We start from the raw sequence: 21,887 nt of genomic DNA on the forward strand, positions 1-21,887 counted from the left end.
TGTGGTTTCCTTTGAGGCAGTCCCACATATTCTGGTACAATTGCTCAGCATATAGCAGCGATTCTCAACCTGGGGGTCGGCACCCCTGGGAGGTCACCAAAGACCATCAGAAAACATATATTTCTGATGGTCTTAGAAACCCCTTTGGCTGAAGATCTCTCCGCTTGTCCTTCTCCTTCTTTTTGGAAACACATGTCGAATCCTTCCACCAAAAGCCCTCCTCCGCTGTGATTGGCTGGCCTCTCAACCAGCCTCATAGCCAAGGGGAGGACTGATTCTGAGACTCCAAGTGAGGAGGGGAGAGCAGGCGTGCTCGGTGCATGTGCAGGAGAGGGAGAGCATGTGAGACTGGAAGGAGGCTCACACCAGCAAGCCTCCTTCCTACCCTTCAAAGCATAAGGGTTCTGTGTGGGAAGTTTGGCCCAATTCTACAATTGGTGGTGTTCAAAATGCTCTTTGATTGTGGGTGAACTGTCAATCCCAGCAACTACAACTCCTAAATGTCAAGGTCTATTTTCCCCAAACTCCACCAGTGTTCACATTTGCGCGTATTGAGTATTTATACCAAGTGTGTTGCACTAAGCATATCTTAGTTAAGTCCAATACAGAAGATACAATAACATTGCACCCAGGCAAGAAGAAAAAGAGCAGAAAAACTTTACTCGCAATGTTACAAAACTCGCAATGTTACAAATAGTGCAACAAACTTAAATAGTATTTGTAAGCAATACAGAATAAGGCTTCTTTATCTTCATCCAAATGAGAGAGCAGTAGAAATGGTTGAGCAAAATGCCTGAGCAAAGGCTCCTCAGAGCAAAAGCTGAACTGTATTCTAAAAACCATACAGTTATACCCCATTAGGTGTGGTCCAAACTTACTAGTTGACCTACATTAGCAGCTGCACATAATAATTAACAGCATAAGGTTTTCATTAACACACACACACACATACTTGATCCTGTTACGACTTACTGTAACAAAGTTTGTTCCAGATCCATCATTGTTTGAGTCCACAGTGCTCTCTGGATGTAGGTGAATTACAACTCCAAAAGTCAAGGTCAATGCCCACCAAACCCTTCCAGTATTTTCTGTTGGTCATGAGAGTTCTGTGTGCCAAGTTTGATTCAATTCCATTGTTGGTGGAATTTGAAATGCTCTTTGAGTGTAGGTAAACTATAAATCCCAGCAATTATAACTCCCAAATGACAAATCAATCCCCCACCAATCCCACCAGTATTCAAATTTGGGCGTATCGAGTATTTGGTCCAATGAATGAAAATACATCTTGCATATTGGATATTTACATGAAATTTCATAACAGTAGCAAAATGACAGTTATGAAGTAGCAATGAAAATGATGTTATGGTTGGGGGTCACCATGACATAAGGGACTGTATTAACGGGTCGCGGCATTAGGAAGGTTGTGAAACACTGGCGTATAGGAACACAACGAGCTCCCCCATCAGCGTGGATTGGGATACCAATCATTTTGGATTTATCTCTATGAAGATGAGTGGAGCCGGCGTCTGCATCAGGACTGTATCTCTCTCTTTTGCGGCTGCATTATACTGTAAGATGTGTGACTTAAACTGTCGCAAGTTATGGAACACATAAAGTAGCAGCTATTGCGGTGCGATGACAGCTTCAAATGGAGCTGGTCTGCTGGAAAGGTTCGGTAACGTTGATCTATCGCAAGGCTGAACGCAGACAACAGATGCATGCTTTCCTGTGGCAGGCAAAGCTGGCATCTGCATAGGAGAAAATGGTAGGTGTGGGAATAACCCACAAGTGAAATTGGGAAGGGTTCAATGTGTATTTCTGCTCCAGTAAAACAGGGAGCATAAGCTTTCCGGTTGCATTGGCATAAGGCAGAAAATGTTCTCCAAAGGCCTGCTGTTGGATACCTTTGAAATGAGATTTTTGCAAAGAAATCAAACAAATTTCTGCAAATAGATTTCTGCAAACAAATCAACAATGGCTTGGTATTCCCTGGTCACTGAGTGGGTGTTAAACCTTGCCTAACTTCATCCACACCACAGAGTTATACCAGTTTATCACCAATTAAATGCTATGGCTCAATGTCATGGAATTGTGGAAATAGTAGTTTGTTTATTTATCGTGTCAGGAGCAAACCAAACAGTTGTATTGCATTTTTAAACAAACAAACAAAGCACAAAGTTTGCACGCTTGTTAGTTGATTAAATGTCCTTTGACCAGTATCTGGCCACTTGGAGTGCCTCTGGTGTTACTATAAGAAGGTCCTCCATTGTGCATGTGGTAGGCTTAGGTTGCATTGCAGCAATTGGTCTGTAGTTTGCTCTTCTCCACACTCGCATGTCGTGGATTCCACTTTGTAGCCCCATCTCTGAAGGCTGGCTCTGCATCTCGTGGTGCCAGAGCACAGTCTGTTCAGCGCTTTCCAAGTTGCCCAGTTTTCTGTGTGCCCAGGGGGGAGTCTCTCATTTGGTATCAGCCATTGATTGAGGTTCTGGGTTTGAGCCTGCCACTTTTGGACTCTCGCTTGCTGAGGTGTTCCAGCGAGTGTCTCTGTGGATCTTAGAAAACTATTTCTTGATTTAAGTCGTTGACGTGCTGGCTGATACACAAACAGGGGATGGGCTGGAGTCCCTTGGTCCTTTCACTATTGGCTGCTACTTCCTGGCGGATGTCAGGTGGTGCAATACCAACTAAACTGTAATTTCTCCAGTGGTGTAGGGCGCAGACACCCCGTGATAATGTGGCATGTCTCATTAAGAGCCACATCTACTGTTTTAGCGTGGTGAGATGTGCTCCACACTGGGCATGCATACTCAGCAGCAGAGTAGCATAGCGCAAGGGCAGACGTATTCACTGTGTCTGGTTGTGATCTCCAGGTTGTGCCAGTCAGCTTTTGTATGATATTGTTTCTAGCGCCCACTTTTGCTTGATATTCAGGCAGTGCTTCTTGTAGGTCAGAGCACAGAGTGACTCCCGGGTATTTGGGTGTGCTGCAATGCTTCAGTGGGATTCCTTTCCAGGTAATCCTCAGATAATAATAATAATAATAATAATAATAATAATACTTTATTTGTACCCCGCTACCATCTCCCCAAGGGACTCGGTGCAGCTTACATGAGGCCGAGCCCAAATACAACAATACAAGCAATAATAACAACAATACAAGCAATTAAAAAAAACATAGACAATAAAATATGCAACAATTAACAATAAGACAACACACAATTAAACACAGTGGGAAGGCCAAATGTAAAGTTAAAATTGGAAATGATGCCGGGACATGGGCGAAAAGGTGAAAGTGGCGTTTGTGGAAAACATACAAGCAGACCTAATATGTAAAGTGCTTTGGAGGACAAAGTGCTATGGGATCATTATTCTGGGAAGGCACACTGGAACAACCACGTCTTCAAACTCCTCCCAAAGACTGCCAGAGTTGGAACCTGCCTGATGTCCTTAGGGAGTGAGTTCCAGTTGAGGGGCCACCACCGAAAAGGCCCTCTCTCTCGTCCCCACCAATCGTGCCTGCGATGCAGGTGGGATCAAGAGCAGGGCCTCTCCAGATGATTGAAGAGATCGTGTGGGTTCATATACAGAGATGCGGTCATGCAGGTAGGCGAATCCCAAATCGTTCAGGGCTTTGTAGGTAAGAACCTGCACCTTGAATTGGGTCCGGAAAATGAATGGCAACCAGTGGAGCTCCTTGAACAGGTATAGCAAAACAGTGGTTGGATGGCCATCTGTTGGGAGTGCTTTGATTGTATTTCCTTGCATTGCAAGGAAATACAATCAAAGAGGGCATTGCAGAGGGTTGGACTGGATGGCCCTTGGAGCGTGATTCGATGATTCTAGGAAAATATCAGCTTAGCAATGAAAATCAATGGCGGAGACTGCAAAGATCAGGAATGCCTCTCATGTGGACTTCATCCCTTTTGGAACGAAAATGCCCACTCTCAATTAGCTCCGATGCCTCTTTTCGAGTGCTTGCCAGGAACGAATATGATCCTTGCACCTGTGCGCAGAACGGTTCAAGAAATGCGCCTCTGTGTGTATAAATAAAGGAGCTGCTGTCTTGCTCTAGACCGCATTGCATTATTTTGGGAGATTCAACCTCCTGATAGCATTTGGAGCGGCTCCAGCGCTCGCCTCCTTAAGCCGCTTTGCAGAAAATTCAGAGCTGCCAAATAACGGTGGACCGAAAAGGAGGAAATTGTAACAGCTTCCTGAGGATGTTTTGAAGGTGTGTTTTTTCTCCCCAGTGTCAGTAGAATGATGCAAAATGCTGACACGGATGCCATTTCCCATTGCACCTGACTTCCTTTTCCGACAGCGTCCGAGTGAAGCAAATATCTTATTTCCCTGGGTCCCCGAATGGGCGATGTTTGGCATTCTGCACCTTCCTTGCCGGATGCTGACCGAGTGAGTCACTTAGGACCCTGGAGAGCTCTGCAAAGCCTGGCTCGCACTGAGCATGTGCGGAGTGGCTCTGCTCTCTTTAGGCTCAGTTAGTTACTGATATAAACAGCTGGAGGTATTCAAGTGCTGAGCTTAGAGACAAGCAGAGCTGCAAGAGAGGGGGGGATGCGGGAGGATTACGGCTTCTGTGCATCCAAATCTGGGTGGCAAGAGAAGGATTAGCAGAGCAGGGCACCAGGCGATGGTCGGATCTGCTTTGCAAAGCGGCATTACCGTCATTTGGTCCTATTTCAGTGGATTTTGCGGAGAACTTTGTCTCCCCGGAATTGGAGTTTTGGCTTTTTGGGCTTCGCTTCCATAAGGTGAGTCTTGTTTTCCTCCTCGAAAGCGTTCGCAAATGTCTAGGTCAGAACTAGGCAACTTTTTTTTGTTTTTGTGTGTCAGCGTTCTTTTTCTTTACTGCAGGCGAATCATTAAAAATTGCATACATTAAGCGTGGCATCCGCCGGGTTGGGAATGCGATCTATGCCAGCTCGAGCATGTGGGATGTAGCAGCATCGGATGCGGGTTGGAACGCCCTATGTATAGCAGATTAGAATTTGTTGAGTTGGGAATCATGTGGTGTGTGTGTTTTGTCTGCCTCTCTGTTTGCGAGGCACAGAGATATTGATATCTGTATGCACATTCAAGTCAGCAAGTAATGTCCTGTGCTTCTATTTTTCAAGCACATCCATCCGTTTTCCACTACTTTCAGAAGAACAACATCTATTCCATCTGGTTTGCTGTTGCAGTCCTTTGGTGTTTCCTAAGCCTTTTATGACTGGGCCTCTTTATATATATATATATATATATATATATATATATATATATATATATATATAGGGAATGAGAGCTAAAGGAAGCTTCATCCATTGAACACTCTTTGACAGCTTTTGACAACAAACTACACTCTTCTCATGGGTTCACCCATAGAGGAAAAAACTCACTTCTTAGAGCAGTGTTTCTCAACCTATGGTTCAGGACCCCTGGGGGGTTGTGAGGATGTGTCAGAGGGGTCTCCAAAGACCATCAGAAAACACAGTATTTTCCGTTGGTCATGGGGGTTCTGTGTGGGAATTTTGGCCCAATTCTGTCGTTGGTGGGGTTCAGAATGCTCTTTGATTGTAGGTGAACTATAAATCTCAGCAACTACAGTGCCCAAATGTCAAGGTCTATTTTCCCCAAACTCCACCAGTGTTCACAGTTCGGCATATGGCGTATCAGTGCCAAGTTTGGTCCAGATTCATCATTGTTTGAATCCACAGTGCTCTCTGGATGTAGGTGAACTACAACTCCTAAACTCAAGGTCAATGCCCACCAAACCCTTCCAGTATTGTAGGTTGGTCATGGATGTTCTGTGTGCCAAGTTTGGTTCAATTCCATCATTGGTGGTGTTCAGAATGCTCTTTGATTGTACGTGAACTATAAATTGCAGCAACTACAAGTCCCATGCAGGCGCTCCATGCAGTCATGCCGGCCACATGACCTTGGAGGTGTCTACGGACAATGCCGGCCCTTCGTCTGAGAAATGGAGATGAGCACCACACCCCAGAGTCAGGCATGACTGGCCTTAATGTCAGGGGACAACCTTTACTTTACCTACAAGTCCCAAATGTCATGGTCTATTTCCCCCAAACTCCACCAGTGTTCACATTTGGGCGTACTGAGTATTTGTGCCAAGTTTGGTACATTGTTTGAGTCCACAGTGATCTCTGGATGTAGGTGAACTACAACTCCCAAACTCAAGATCAATGCCCACCAAACCCTTCCAATGTTTTCTGTTGGTCATGAGAGTTTTGTGTGCTAAGTTTGGTTCAATTCCATTGTTGGTGTGTTCAGCATGCTCTTTGATTGTAGGTGAACTATAAATACCAGCAACTACAACTCCCAAATGACAAAATCATTCCCCATCTAACCCCACCAGTATTCAAATTTGAGTGTATTGGGTATTTGTGCCAAATTTGGTCCAGTGAATGAAAATACATCCTGTGTATCAGATATTTACATTACGATTCATAACAGTAGTAAAATTACAGTTATGAAGTAGCCATGAAAATAATGTTTTGGTTGGGAGTCACCACAACATGAGGAACTGTATTAAGGGATCGCAGAATTAGGAAGGTTGAGAAACACTGCCTTAGTACCATTTCTTAATCACATTGATTTATAGAAAAATTAAGGAAGAATGGATCTGATTCGGGGAAATCCGAAGTGGGAGACTTGTTTGACAATGGATTTTTTTAAAGTCTCAATTGGTAAGTTTTATTCAATCAATTCTTTACTAATGTCTGCTAGTCCTGTTTCAAAATAGTTGGAGAAACTGATGGCCTCTCATACTGTACTAAAATAACAACAACAACAACAACAACAACAACAATAATAATAATAATAGCAATAATCCTACATAGAAATAGAGTTGTATTCCTGTGTAGGATGATGATGATGATGATGATGATGATTATTATTATTATTAACACAATATGATGAGCCATGGTAAACAAGATCACTCTGCTGCCTGTTGTATTGGATCCCACATCGGACCCTTCCCAAAGACTGTATGATGTATCGGCAAAAAATGCGTGCAGATCCGAGTAGGGTGGCCTTTTGCAGCTGACAGATCGTAATTTCGTCAGTGTTAATTGTTTTTAAGTACAGCCCAAATTCTTTATGCCGATCACCACTGGGGCCACCTTTACTGGCTTGTGCCAGAGTTGTGTTGTTGTTGTTGTTATTGTTTATGTTGGTAACATTACTAACCTACGGAAATAAGTTGGCACCATGGATCCTGAAAATGGATCCATTTCCATTTCCATCTCAGGATGTTCCACCAAAACATTTTGAAGAAAGAGAGCTATGGAATTGGTTTGTTGTAAGTTTTCCGAGCTGTTTCGCCATGTTCCAGAAGCATTATCTCCTGATGTTTCGCCTACATCTATGGCAGGCATCCTCGGGGGTTTTGAGGTCTGTTGGAAAGTAGGAAAATGGAGTTTATATATCTGTGGAATAATGCCCAGGGTGGGAGAAATAACTCTTGCCTGCTTGAGGTAGGTGTGAATGTTGCAATTGGCCAGCTTTATTAGCATTGAATGGCCTAGCAGTTTTCTGGCTATGGAAGTCTCCCATTTCTTTTGCTCAAGAACCTTAGCTTCCCTTTCTTGACTTCAACTATTTTCCCCAGAGTAACCTTCACACTCATAGTCTTCAAACCAATTCAAGTTTCTTTCCACCAGCCAATCTTGACTATTCAACTGCGATTTTTGTGAGAGAGCAAGAGCAAAGTTAAGAGATGATGGATGACCATACTGGTAGAATTTGAAAAATTATAGAATCACAGAGTTGGAAGAGACCTCGTGGGCCATCCAGTCCAAGCCCCTACCAAGAAGCAGGAAATTGCTTTCAAAGCATCCCCGACAGATGGCCATCTAGCCTCTGTTTAAAAGCTTCCAAAGAAGGAGCCTCCACCACACTCTGGAACAGAGAGTTCCACTGCTGAACGGCTCCCACAGTCAGGAAGTTCTTCCTCGTGTTCTGGTGGAATTGAAGGAGGCTGAAGCCTGTAGTAAATTTGGTAATGAAATGGGTAGAAGGTACCCCTCCCTGCAGAGAAGGAGCAACACATCAAACGTGGGGAGGAAATGCTCCGAGAAATTGTGTATTCTGCAATAGATAAACTAGTCGTGAAGATACGGCTTACCGAACATGGGCTGAACGTGGGCTGGGAATTGAGTGGCAACAGATATTTGGCTGAAATTTGCCCCAGAAAACATGTGCAGTAGATAGATAAGAAAAATCTATATAACATGTGGTTAAGGGGTGTGGTGGCACGGCAGCCTTTTCAAGTACTGTGACCTGCGTGTGCAGTATGGCTGATCTGTCTCCTTATGGTCACGATGGAATAAACCTTGCTTTTGATCTACTCCTGAGACTGGACATTCATCTGTGTGCCTCTCATGACTGGACCTTCGAAAGGGCCCAGATTTGGCATCGTCCCCCATTCTGTCTCTTTGCATTTCATCTTTTCTGTCTAAGCGGAGTATCTTGAATTTGTCCCTGTTGAACTTCATTTTATTAGTTTTGTCCCATCATCTCTCTACTCTGTTAAGATTGTTTTGAATTCTGTGCCTGTCTTCTGGGGTATTAGATATCCTTCCCCATTTGGTGTCATCTGCAAACTTGATGATCATGCCTTCTGACCCTTCATCTTCGCGATGTGGTATCAAACTTCCCAATGGTAAGAGCTGATCAGTGGTGAAAGTCTGATAGAACCTCCTTCTCGGGAGGTTTATAAAATGATAAAAAGTCTGGAGAACAAGCCCTATGAGGAGCAGCTTAAGGAGCTGGGAATGTTTAGCCTGAAGAAGAGAAGGCTGAGAGGGGATATGATAGCCATGTATAAATATGTGAGAGGAAGCCACAGGAAGGAGGGAGCAAGCTTGTTTTCTGCTTCCCTGGAGACTAGGACGCGGAACAATGGATTCAAACTACAAGAGAGGAGATTCCATCTGAACATGAGGAAGAACTTCCTAACTGTGAGAGCCGTTCAGCAGTGGAACTCTCTGCCCCGGAGTGTGGTGGAGGCTCCTTCTTTGGAAGCTTTTACACAGAGGCTGGATGGCCATCTGTCAGGGATGATTTGAATGCAATATTCCTGCTTCTTGGCAGGGGGTTGGACTGGATGGCCCATGAGGTCTCTTCCAACTCTTTGATTCTATGAGTCTATGATTGATTCTATGATTCTATAAACAGAGGCTGGATGACCATCTGTTGGGGGTGCTTTGAATGCAATATTCCTGCTTCTTGGTAGGGGGTTGGACTGGATGGTCCACGAGGTCTCTTCTAACTCTATGATTCTATGATTTGATTGTGTGATTCTATGAATATTCTTTAGCTGATAGATTGTTGCATATGAAATGCAAAGAGACAGAATGGGGAACGCATGGCTCAAGAGAAAAAGTCGCCTGAGGGCTGATGTGGATGGGATATAAGTGATGTAAATAAATAAATAAATAAAAGATCTTGGGGTCCTCGTGGACAACAAGTTAAACATGAGCCAACAATGTGATGCGGCGGCAAAAAAAAGCCAATGGGATTTTGGCCTGTATCAATAGGAGACTAGTGTCTAGATCCAGGGAAGTTGTGCTACCCCACTCTTCTGCCTTGGTTAGACCACACGTGGAATATTGTGTCCAATTTTGGGCATCACCATTGAAGGGAGATGTTGACAAGCTGGAATGTGTCCAGAAGAGGGTGACTAAAATGATCAAGGGTCTGGAGAACAAACCCTATGAGGAGTGGCTTAAAGAGCTAGGCATGTTTAGCCTGAAGAAGAGAAGGCTGAGAGGAGACATGATAGCCATGTATAAATAGATAAGATGAAGTCATAGGGAGGAGGGAGCAAGCTTGTTTTCTGCTGCCCTGGAGACTAGAATGCAGAACAATGGATTCCATTTGAACATTTGAACATCAGGAAGAACTTATTGACTGTGAGAGCCGTTCAGCAGTGGAACTCTCTACCCCGGAGTGTGGTGGAGGCTCCTTCTTTGGAAGCTTCTATACAGAGACTGGATGGCCATCTGTCAGGGGGGCTTTGAATGCAATTTTCCTGCTTCTTGGCAGAATGGGTTTGGATTGGATGGCCCATGAGGTCTCTTCCAACTCTAAGATTCTATGATTCTATGATTGTTGCATATGGATAAGTGGATGGGAGGATGGTAACCATGAGCAGATCAGAGACAACTGCAAAAAAAGTACCAAAAATGAGCAATACGTAACCCTAAAATAAGAACAAAAGTAGTTTAGGTGGCAACCAAGATAACCTTGCCTTGATGAGCTGATTAACATCTATATGTAAAGTAATAAAAAGCTCTTGTATCTCTTCAAGCGTCTTGATGTTTCAAGCTGTTTCTTATTGGAATCTGTCTTTGAAGATCTTTGGTTGCATTAGTTGGAACAGGTGGACGGCCAGGTGCAAAAGCAAAGGGGAAGAGAGGAAGTGTGTTGCGCTAGGCTGCGATGCTTGGAAGGATGTTGTGACATATCAGCCCAAATGTACCTTGCGAGGCAGGGAGTTTCAGAAAAACATCTATTTCTATTTTCATAGAATCATAGAATCCTAGAGTTGGAAGAAACCTCATGGGCCATCCAGTCCAACCCCCTGCCAAGAAGCAGGAAAATTGCATTCAAAGCACCCCCAACAGATGGCCATCCAACATTTGTTTCAAAGCCTCCAAAGAAGGAGCCTCCATCACACTCCTGGGTAGAGAGTTCCACTGCTGAACAGTTCTCATAGTCAGGAAGTTCTTCCTAATGTCCAGATAGAATCTCCTTTCTTGTAGTTTGAAGCCATTGCTCCGTGTCCTAGTCTCCAGGGCAGCAGAAAACAAGTTCACTCCCTTCTCCCTATGACTTCCTCTCACATATTTATACATGGCTATCATGTCTCCTCTCAGTCTTTTCTTCTTCAGGCTAAACATGCCCAGCTCTTTAAGCTGCTCCTCATAGGGCTTGTTCTCCAAATCCTTGATCATTTTAATCACCTTCCTCTGGACACATTCAATATTGACTATTCTAAACCCTTTGACTGCGGGGATCATAATAAATTGTGGCAAGTTCTAGGTGGTCTGGGGAGATCAAGTCACCTCGTCTGTCTCCTGAGGAATCTGTATAATGACCATGGAGCAACAGACTGGTTCAAGATCGGGAAAGGAGAACGGCAGGGCTGTCTACTCTTCCCCTCCCTATTCAACTTGCATGCAGAACACATCATGTGACATGCGGGGCTTGAAGACTCCAAGGCTGGAGTTAAAATTGCTGGAAGAAACATTAACAACCTTAGATATGCAGATGATACCACTTTGATGGCCAAAAGCAAGGAGGAGCCGAGGAGCCTTCTAACCAAGGGGAAAGAAGAAAGGGCAAAAGCTGGGTTGCAGTTGAACATAAAAAACGAGATTATGGCAACCAGTCTGAAAGACAACTCACAAATAGAGGGAGAAAACATGGAGGCAGTGACAGACTTTGTATTTCTAGGTTCAAAGATGACTGCAGACACAGACTGCCACCAGGAAATCAGAAGATGTTTCCTTCTTGGGAGGAGAGCAATCACCAATCTCAATAAGAGTGAAGAGTAGAGACATCACACTGGCAATGAAGATCTGCATAGTCAAAGCAATGGTATTCCCGTAGTAACTTACGGGTGTGCGAGTTGGACCAAAAGGAAGGCTGACGAAGGAAGAGAGACGCTTTTGAACTGTGGTGCTGGAGGAAAATCCTGAGAAGAAGAAGAAGTTCAAACTAGTCCATCCTTCAGGAAATAAAGCCCGGCTGCTCACTGGAAGGAAGGACATTAGTGGCAAAGATGAAGTATTTTGGCCACATCATGAGAAAACAGGAATGCTTGAAGAAGAGAATGATGCTGGGGAAAATGGAAGAAAAAAGGCAGAGGGGCCGACCAAGGGCAAGGTGGATGAATGTTATCCTTGAAGGAACTGACTTGACCTTGAAGGAGCTGGGGGTGACCACGGCCAACTGGGAACTCTGGCTTGGGGTAGACCATGAGGTCATGAAGAATCGGAAGCGACTGAACGAATAAACAACAACAAATCTTTCAACAAATGGGGCAGAGTGTCCAGAAGTCGAGCCAGATATTCTTTTTCCAATTCCATTCCTTTACCATTTGATTTTGGGTTGCTTCAATCCAATAGTCATGGCAGTGTTCCGTGATATCTGAGCTCTAGATTTGGTATTTACTTACCAAATAATTTCTGGTGCATGGTTATTTCTTCAAATCTTGGGATCACACCCCCCCCCCCCAAATATGCTTAATTATACCTCTTTATTGTTTATTGATGATGTCTCACTCAAATATTGAATATTGCTATTTATAGAGCAAATAGATATGGGTATCCTCCAGGATGGAGATACTTTTTTCACTGCTTCTTCTTTCCCTGGACAAATCAGGAGAGGTGTGCTACCGCTCCCAGTTGTCATTTCCACTCTTTCCAACTATTTGGGCTGTTCTTGTTGTTGTTTGACATCAATATAATTTACAAAAAAGGAGCAAAATAGTTTCATGTCCTCAGGCTCACACTTTAATTAAGACATGACACAAGATGAAAAAGGAAATGGAAGTATGGGAAAGGAGTATGTCTTGCAGATACTCAGCAAGGGCAGTGGCAGTTGGGAAAGAAGGCTTTTCATTTGCTTCTGGGACTAGACATGATGGATCTGTGCCTGCCTCTTTCTCTCTCCTGCGAGAAGCCAGGCCAGTGGCAGTTGGGATTGAGGAAGGGCAATGGCAGTTGGGATGGAGTTCTTCCATTTGTTTCAGGGACTAGACAGGATGGATCAGCGTTTGCCTCTTCCTCTCTCCTGTGAGGCCAGGGCAGTGGTAGTTGGGAATGAGGAAGGGCAATGGCAGTTGGGATGAAGGCCTTCCATTTGCTTCAGGGACTAGACATGATGGATCAGCATCTGCCTCCTTTTCTCTCCTGTGAGGCTAGGATGGTGGCAGCTGGGACTGAGGAAGGGCAATGGCAGTTGGGATGGAGGGAGAGCCTTTCATCTGCTTCTGAGATCAGTGTCTGCCTCTTCCTCTCTCCTGTGAGGCCAGGGCAGTAGCAGTTGGGATGGAAGCCTTCCATTTGCTTCAGGGACTAGACATGATGGATCAGCATCTGCCCCCTTTTCTCTCCTGTGAGAAAACGCAGTGGCAGTTGGGCTTGAGGAAGCACAATGACAGTTGGGATGGAGGGAGGCTTTTCATCTGCTTCTGAGACTAGACATAATGGATCAGTGTCTGCGTCTTCATCTCTCCTGCGAAGCTAGGGCAGTGGCAGTTGGGATTGAGGAAGGACAGTAGCAGTTGGGATGGAGGAGAACCTTTCATCTGCTTCTGGGACTAGACATGGATCAGTGCCTGTCTCTTATTTATTATTTATTTATTTGCTTTATTTCTATACCGCATTTTTCAGCCCTTAACAGGCGACTCAATGCGGTTTACATGGTACAATTATCAAACAGTGTCAGTGCAATTAAGTGTCTCTTCCTCCCTCCTGCAAGGCCAGGGCAGTGACAGTTGGGATTGAGGAAGGGCAATGGCAGTTGGTTTGGGGGCTTTAATCTGCTTCTGGAACTAGACATGATGGATCAGTGTCTGCTTCTTCCTCTCTCCTGCAAGGCCAAGGGCAGTGACAGTTGGGACTGAGGAAGGCAATGACAGTTGGGATGGAGGGAAAGTCTTTCATCTCCTTTAGGGACTAGACATGGTGGATCTGTGTCTGCTTCTTCCTCTCTCCTGTGAGGCCAGGGCAGTAGCAGTTGAGATGGAGGCCTTCAGTTTGTTTCTGGGCCTAGGCATGATGGAGCCGTACTCGTCTCATCTTCTCTCCCTCTGAGGCTAGGGCAGTGGCAGTTGGGATGAATGGAGAGCCATTCATCTACTCCTGGGTTTAGCCATGATGGAGCTATGGGGAAGAAGCAAGAACCAGATGTAGAGAAATGGATCCTATCCTTCGTTTTGCCATCTGTATCACCTCGCTTCACTATACCCCATATATATCTGCGGTGAACAAAATAACAGCAGTAAGAAATGAGCCAAAATGTCATATTTGTATTGAAAAACTATGTAGGTAAACGATAGCCTGCCTTGACCTGAATTTCTGTGCTGTGCAACAGATTTAATGAAACCCTGCGCAGAAGACAAAATGTATCTGTCATTCATGACTGCTTATCATCTGCTCGGTATTATCATCTTTTGTGACTGCGTAAGTGTGTGTGGAAGGAGAAGAAGTCTACAGTGTTTATGATTTGGTTCTCAAAACGGAGACTGCAATGCCTGGTTTTGAAGGGCAGTAGTATATCAAACAAGCGGGTTACCACGAATAGTCCATAAAAGTGGTGGGCTGGGACTGTCAAGGGAGGTCATCATTTGCAAGTTTCTACATCTGGTCCAAAACAGTTATGATCCAAAGCAGAAGCATGCTTAGGGTAGTGGAGAGATACACGCCAAAAGCAGATTTACTGTGCCCTGAAATCACGTTGCTAGATGCAATCGGTATTCACACTCTGGTAAGCATGTTTCAACCTTCCTCTGTTGTTTTTCTACGTTGAATCGAAGGTTATAATGTCCCAGGGAAAAGTATTGTGTATACTCATATATAAGACGAGAAATTGTAGTCAACACGCCTGCAAACCTAGGTGGACTTCTTCATGGGTCAGATCAAAATCCAAATTTTTGGCCCCTGTATATATTAATATATACGGTAGTGGTTCTCAACCTCTTTTTTTTTTTTTTTGACAAGGGACCACTCTCCAACATTAGTACCAAAAGGAACACAAATCAGTTTTTGTTCAACTTTAGATTCGGTTTGGTTATTTGGGATGCTGATTCAAAAAGTTGCATTGGATAGACTACATCAGCTCTAGTTTCTGATACAGAACATATGCCGTCCAGTAGTCACCATCTGCTCGCCCCCAGAAAACCATATTTAATTATCTAGAGCTGATGTGGTAGTAGTAATTTTTTTGTGGGGAGTCAGCCTCTCCCCTCCCAACATCCCCATTGCCTCAGCATTATAAGAGGGTTTCATGAAACCAGTAATAATAATAATAATAATAATACTTTATACCCCGCCACCGTCTCCCCAAAGGGACTCGGGGCAGCTTCCATGAGGCCAAGTCCAACAAATACATCAGTACAACAACAAAGCAAGCAAGCAAGCAAGCAAATAAAACAATACAAATAATATAACTAACATATAAGCAGTTACTCTCATTACCATGTGGTTTCAAGTAATGGTGAGGCCACGGACCATATTTTCATTCCTGCAGACCACTGAAGGTCCATGGACCACAGGTTGGGAACCACTGGTATACGGTATGGTAATGATCCTTTCTTAACATAGAGGGTATAGTGGGCCAGTCTTCATTTTAGGTTCTCTGAAGAAGGACCACATGTTCACTTTTCACCACTCTATTTACAGCAGTGGTTCCCAACCTTTTTTGAGCAGGGACCACTTGACCAGTGACCAATTGACCAGGGACACATTAACCACGGACCACTTGCACAGGGACCACTTGAACGGGGACCATTTTGACCTGGGACCACTCTCCAACATTAGTACCAAAAGGGTTATGAATCAGTTTTTGGTCAACTTTACACTAACCCTCACACTGAGGCCTTCTCACACTGAGGGCTCTCTCAGACTGAGGTCTTTCTCCCACTGAGGGCTCTTTTGGACTGAGGCCTTTCTCCCACTGAGGCTTTCTCCCACTGAGGGCTCTCTTGCACTGAGGCCTTTCTCGCGCTGAGGCCTTCTCTCACTGAGGGCTCTCTCAGATGGAGGCCTTTCTCCCACTCAGGCCTTCTCCCACTGAGGGCTCTCTCAGATGGAGGCCTTTTTCCCACTGAGGCGAACTAACATTGAGGCCTACCTAATATACTGAGACTCTTTTCCCACAGATTCGGTCAGATTCGGTTTGGTTATTTGGGGTGCTAATTCAGAAAATTGCATTGGATAAACCACATCAGCTCTCGTTTCTGATACAGAACAGGTGCCATCAAGTAGCTGCCATTTACTCGCCCACAGAAAACTATATTTAATGATCTAGAGCTGATGTGGTCATAGTAATATTTCATGAGTGGTCAGCCTCTCCCCTCCCGACATGTTTTCCTTTCACCATTCTATTTAGAGCAGTGGTTCCCAACCTGTGGTCCATGGACCACCAGTGGTCCACAAAAACGAAAATATGGTCTGCAGCCTCAGTGTTACTACACTGTTGCCTCGAAACCATGTGGCAACGAGAGTGCCTGGTTGACCAAAAACCGATTCGTAACCCTTTGGTACCAATGTTGGAGAGTGGTCCCTAGTCAAAGTGGTCCCTATCAAAAAAAGGTTGGGTATAACTGATTTAGAGAAAGGGATGGTTCTCTTCTTTTGATAAGAAATTATTATTATTATTATTATTATTATTATTATTATTATTATTATCTTTATTTTTAATCCAGCCTTTCTCCCCATATATATATATATATATATATATATATATATATATATATATATAAAAACACTAAAATATTTGGGCCATTGTGCAAAAGCTAACATACAATAAAATACAATTTAAATCACATTTAAAAACTAGACAGCCCCTGCAAATCCCACTTACAGAAAGGCTCAGTACTTACATTGATCTGTGGATAAGTCAACCCAATTTTTTACTAAAACTTCTAGACTTATACATTAAATCATTGTAAAATTGGTCCTTTCCACAACAGAATGGTATGCAGAAGTATGAAAGGCCATGCAATGAATGTAAGATCCATTTTCACAGTGAAAGCAGTCATGTATCATTTATAATTTATATCATGACAGTTGGTGGAAGCGGAGTTGACCAGATCACAAAGAAATAGGTCAGTGCCTCTTCCTTTGTTCTTTGCAAGCTGAGATCTGAATATATCCACCCACCATTAACAAAAGAAATGGGTTCATACTATTCCTAACCAAATTCAGAGGCTCAAAAATACTTCGTTGGTATTTATTATTTTGTTTCCTGCTGATCTATTTATCTACGTATCTATCCATCCATGCACACACACCAGCATTTATTTTAATATGCAAATGTAAACAAGTTTGCATTCAGTTGTCAATTACATGTGATGATGGTGGCATCCTTGAAGTCTGCTGGGATTTTCTTGGTCACCCACACTTTTTCAATGAGTTGATGGAGTTTTGTGTCAACTTAGGTATACCCTCTTTAAAGATTTCAACAGGGATCCCATCAGGTCCACTGGCTTTGTTATTTTTTGTTGGCTGATGGCATTGCTGACTTCTTCCAAAATAGGCAGTGCTGCAAGGTCATCCCTGGTTTGTTGTTGCGGGATATGTGTATGTTCCCATGCAACATTTCCCCAATATGCTCATTTCTGTATGTCCTTTTTGAGTTAAGAATGAGTTTCAGCACCATCCATCCCTATATGAATGAACCATCTCTTTAAATGTGTATCAACCTCCATCCCTATGTCAGAATGCTGGTAAATTTTATTTGCTCCAATAGACACACACACACAAACACAATAAAAGTGAAAAATGTGTGTGTGTATGTGGCAGAGGTGTCCACTTACACAGACAGCCTCTCACCTCCACAAACAGGCTATAGTTACAAGTGCTGAGAAGCCTCCAAAGGCACTCCCTCAACTGACATTGCAGATTATAGCACCATGAATATGTAGCCCAAACACCACCATTGTCCTCCCCACAAGGAATGCTTTCATTGGAGGATAATTTCATCCTAGATTTGATGTGTTTCCTCCACCACAGGCAAGCATCCCAGGGTTCCCTGTGTGGAATTTGCATGACACTGCCCACTGCCTCTCCCTTAACCCTTTCCTACCCTTTCCTATGGCACACAGCAAACACAGAGGAATTGATCAGCAACTGAACAGACTGGAGGGGTCTGACAATGGACTGGGACCAAACTTGGCACAGAGAAACCCCATGACCAGCTAAACATACTGTAGGGGTTTAGGGGAAATTACCTTGATTTTGGGAGGTATAGTTCACTTGCATCCTAAGAGCACTCAACACAGCTGACAACGGATCTGGACCACACTTGGCACACAGACCCAACATGGCCAACTGTAAATACTGGCAGGATTTGGGGGTGACTGCCCTGGGAATCTGGGAGTTGTAGTTCACCCTTATCCAGAGAGCACTGAAGCCAGTTGAGGATAGATCTGGACCAAACTTGGCACATGCACCCAACATGGCCAGCTGTGCACACAGGCCTGGTTTGGGGAGGATTGACCCATGATTCTGGGAATTGTAGTTCAGCCACATCGTTATGTATTTTCTAATGGGAGGATTCATAAACAACGAAATCAAAGTCTGGCGTTTTCCTAATAAATAGTGTTACTAATGAATTAAATGAATTAAACGCCTTTTTTAAATAATCCAGGCACCGCTGGGTACCCATGCTAATATATATATATATATATATATATATATATATATATATATATACACAATTCAGAAAGAATGCCAGGGATTCTTGTATCTCCAATATGCATTGCATTCTTTCTTCTAAACATTCACATACTTCAGACGTTTCAATTACTCCATTTCTATGTAATATTTCATCTGGAATCGGAGCCAGGGAGGAATATTGCAAATGTTTTGTTCCTCATCCTGCAACTGAAACCAGAAGCATAATGTTTTCTTTTTCCTCTGCCAAGCTGCTTTGGAAACACAGCAGAGAGCCTTGGCCAGAAGCCGCCTTTCATTTGCACCAAAGTTGAAAGGTTACCTAAAGCGTAAAAAGGGCTTTTCAAAAAAGGGACAATTCCATCACTGTGCAAATCACCATAACAAAGAAGCCAGTGAGGCCCCAGCGCTGGATAGAAATGCCAGACAAGTTTCCTGAAGTCCCAGAAAAAGCCCCTTTCACTTACAAAAGCCTCAGAAGTCCACCTGTTCAAAAATATGCAAGAACTATGCTGCCATTGAAAACAAGAAACTGTAACTCCCCTTATGTTGGTTCAAACCCACACTTTTGCCCTTCACCATTCAACCCTCCATATTTACTGGCATTACATGTTGAAAATAGCAACCTTCTCAAGCCCCCACTAGTTATTTATGTTATATATATATATATTTGCTTACTGCATTGTATGTGTGTATTGGTTTGCAATTTTACATAACCTCTTTGTTGTGGGAGAACCTGCAGACCATGTGATCGGGTCTGGATATGTTCAGGAATATGACTCTATTTTAGTTTGCTTTAGATTTTAGTGGAGATAGAAGCTATTAGACTCTTAGGGAGAATAGAAGCTACCTGCTTTCTTTGAGAAGTCATGTAGTCAAGTGTGTGTTTGCCTCAAAAGCAGTGAGTACTAGGCATGGATAGAGTTGCTCGGATAACTCGTTGCTCGTAATAATTTTGTTAAAATTACCTTTTTAAAGCAACATCGAAGCATTTTTAAAAACTGGAAGTCCCTTTGCCCTTTCAAAGCTTTTTCTGCCATTTTTGTTATGACTCAAGAAGTGAGTCGGAAATGATTCAGCTTTTCCCCGCTTCTGGTCCCTGGCCTCGGATCAAGCCAAAGAAACCAGTTTTAAACCAGAGAAGGAAGGAATTTCCTGGCCTCGGCCAAGCCAGATAGGCCAGTTTTAAAGCCAGAGAAGCCAGTTTTAAACCAGAGAAGGAAGGAATTTCTCAGCCTCAGCTCAAGCCAGAGAAGCCAGAGAAGCCAGAGAAGTCAGTTTAAACCAGAGAAGGAAGGAATTTCTGGCCTCAGCTCAAGCCAGAGAAGCCAATTTTAAACCAGAGAAGAAAGGAATTTCCTGGCCTCGGCTCAAGCCAGAGAAGCCAGTTTTAAACCAGAGAAGGAAGGAATTTCCCAGCCTCAGCTCAAGCCAGAGAAGCCAGTTTTAAAGCCAGAGAAGCCAGTTTAAACCAGAGAAGGAAGGAATTTCTGGCCTCGGCTCAAGCCAGAGAAGCCAGTTTTAAAGCCAGAGAAGCCAGTTTTAAAGCCAGAGAAGCCAGTTTTAAAGCCAGAGAAGCCAGTTTTAAAGCCAGAGAAGCCAGTTTTAAAGCCAGAGAAGCCAGTTTTAAAGCCAGAGAATCCAGTTTTAAACCAGAGAAGAAAGGAATTTCCTGGCCTTGGCTCAAGCCAGAGAATCCAGTTTTAAACCAGAGAAGGAAGGAATTTCCCAGCCTCAGCTCAAGCCAGAGAAGCCAGTTTTAAAGCCAGAGAAACCAGTTTTAAACAAGAGACGGAAGGAATTTCCTGACCTCGGTCAAGCCAGAGAAGCCAGTTTTAAAGCCAGAGAAGCCAGTTTTAAACCAGAGAAGGAAGGAATTTCCTCTGCTTGATTTTTCCTGCTTCTGGAGTAAAACAACTACTTTCAACATAAAGACTCCCCAATGAAACCGGAAATAACACTTTCAAACCATTAACGAAAGGATTCGGAAGTCTCAGAAGTTTCGAAAAGTTTGAATTATTTTCTGTGAAAATCATAATTGACTTTAGAATCAAACTATATCCAAAACGAGTTTTGAACCATTTTTTTAATCAACCAAGCCTAGTGAGTATGTTTATTCAGCTTAGACTTCAGTCTAAATACTCTATTTGATTATGGACTATTGTTTCTAAGGAAGATGCCCTACACAGAGAAACTTCTTAAAATCCTATTGTAACTGAATTCATAAGCAAAGTACCTATATGCTGTATACATGAAGTTTTGTGAGTAAACCAACTCTATTACTTTTAAAGAAAACTGTTTATTTTGTCTCCCGGGAGCATGATTTAAAGACAGGTACATTTTAAGGAAGAGTAGATGTTTTGGGGCAAGTAAAGGAACACTTCTGAAACTTTGCTGAGTGTTTGTTTCTGTGCATCGGCATGTCTTTGTCCCTAGCAGTTCAGAGACATACTGTACCTAGGTACATCAGTTTAACAGCTAAGAGATCTAGTAGCCTTGCATGAATGCTCGTGAACATCATTTTTCAAAAGTTTGTAACTTCCAACAAGGTCATGCTTTTCTAGTGACCAGTGGTTTTTCAAAAAGATTATGAATCCCATTTCCCAAATGGTTATGGAGATTCACATTTTCTGAAATTACAGGTGCAAAACTTCCTTAAAAGTGAAAAAATGTGAATAAACAGGGTTTTCTAAATCCTCTAGGATAGTGTTTCTCAACCTTCCTAATGCCGCCACTCCTTAATACAATTTCTCATGTTGTGGTGACCTCCAACTATAAAATTATTTTTATTGCTTCTTTATAACTGTAATTTTGCTGGTGTTATTAATTGTAATGTAAATATCTGCTATGTGGAATGTATTTTTATTCACTGGATTGATTTTATCATTGGGAGTTGTAGTTGCTGGGATTTATAGTTCACCTACAATCAAAGAGCATTCTGAACTCCACCAACAATGTAATTGAACCAAACTTGGTATATAGAACTCCCATGAGCAACAGAAAATACTGGAAGGGTTTGATGGGCATTGACCTTGAGTTTTGGTGTTGTAGTTCATCTATCTCCAGAGAGTACTGGACTCAAACAATGGTAGATCTGGACCAAACTTGGTACAGATACTCAATATGCCCAGATGTGTTTGGGGAAAATAGACCTTGACATTTGGGAGTTGTAGTTGCTGCGATTTATAGTTAATCTACAATCAAAGAGCATTCTGAACCCAACCCACAATGGATCTGCACCAAACTTGGCACACTACACAAACATGGCCAAGGATGGGGTTGGGGAGAGGGGTGTCTGTTTTTGAATTTGGGGAGTTGTAATTTAATAGCACCAAAAAGGAAGAGGACAGGCAGAGAGATTTTCAGCCTTCTCTGGCAAAGGGATCCCTAAAGCCTTCAGAAATATGTGTTTTTGGATGGTCTTTGGTGACCCCTCTGAAACCCCCTCATGACCCCCTC

At 43.2% G+C, this 21,887-nt stretch overlaps 1 protein-coding gene across 1 annotated transcript in view; it reads left to right on the forward strand.

Annotated features, from left to right (window-relative positions):
* The first annotated feature begins 4,190 nt into the window (after nt 1–4,190).
* WSCD1 (WSC domain containing 1) overlaps nt 4,191–21,887 on the forward strand; it is a 43,020-nt gene continuing 25,323 nt past the window's right edge. Inside the window, exon 1 of the mRNA XM_060756948.2 lies at nt 4,191–4,772. The gene's annotated coding sequence lies outside the window, so the exon portion shown is untranslated. The remainder of the gene's footprint in view (nt 4,773–21,887) is intronic.

This window comes from Anolis sagrei, chromosome 11 (genome assembly GCF_037176765.1).
Source record: "Anolis sagrei isolate rAnoSag1 chromosome 11, rAnoSag1.mat, whole genome shotgun sequence".
In the NCBI taxonomy this organism is placed as follows: Eukaryota; Metazoa; Chordata; class Lepidosauria; order Squamata; family Dactyloidae; genus Anolis; species Anolis sagrei.